Genomic DNA, 605 nt, shown 5'->3' on the forward strand with positions numbered 1-605 from the left:
GCGAGGGGGAGGGAAGGCGAGGAGAGGGCGAGGGAGGGAGAGGGCGAGGGCGAGGGCGAGCAGTGGGTCAGGGCAGCGGCGGCGGCGGCGGTGGATCGAGGGAGAGGGAACTGGCGAGGGGGAGAGGGAAGGGGGATCGGGTGAAGGGGGAGAGGGAAGGGGGGATCGGGCACAATACTAATGGCGCACCACCCCTCGGTGCGCCATAAGTACATCCATACTAATGGCGCACCTCACCGTGGTGTGCCATTAGTATTTTTTTTATTTCAACTCGAGCCAATAGGTTATGTACCACGAGAACTGATCCACATCAAGTCCCCTCTACTAGCTCGACTGGTCAGCAGCTAGTTCTCACACCAGGAGGTCCTGGGTTCGACTCCCAGGCTCCACAATTTTTTTAGCATTTAAAAAGCTGTTTGATACTTATTTGTGTTTAAATATGTTCAAACTTGTTTAAATAATAACAGTAATATTTTTTTATAAGACAGTAGCATTTAAAAAGCTGTTTGATACTTATTTTTTTTATAAGACGGTGCGCGGGGTGCGGGGGGTCGGCGGCGGCGGTTGAGTAGGGGAATCGAGGGTGCGGGGGGTCGGCGGCGGCG

Source organism: Triticum dicoccoides, chromosome 5B (assembly GCF_002162155.2).
Source record: "Triticum dicoccoides isolate Atlit2015 ecotype Zavitan chromosome 5B, WEW_v2.0, whole genome shotgun sequence".
NCBI classification, from domain to species: Eukaryota; Viridiplantae; Streptophyta; class Magnoliopsida; order Poales; family Poaceae; genus Triticum; species Triticum dicoccoides.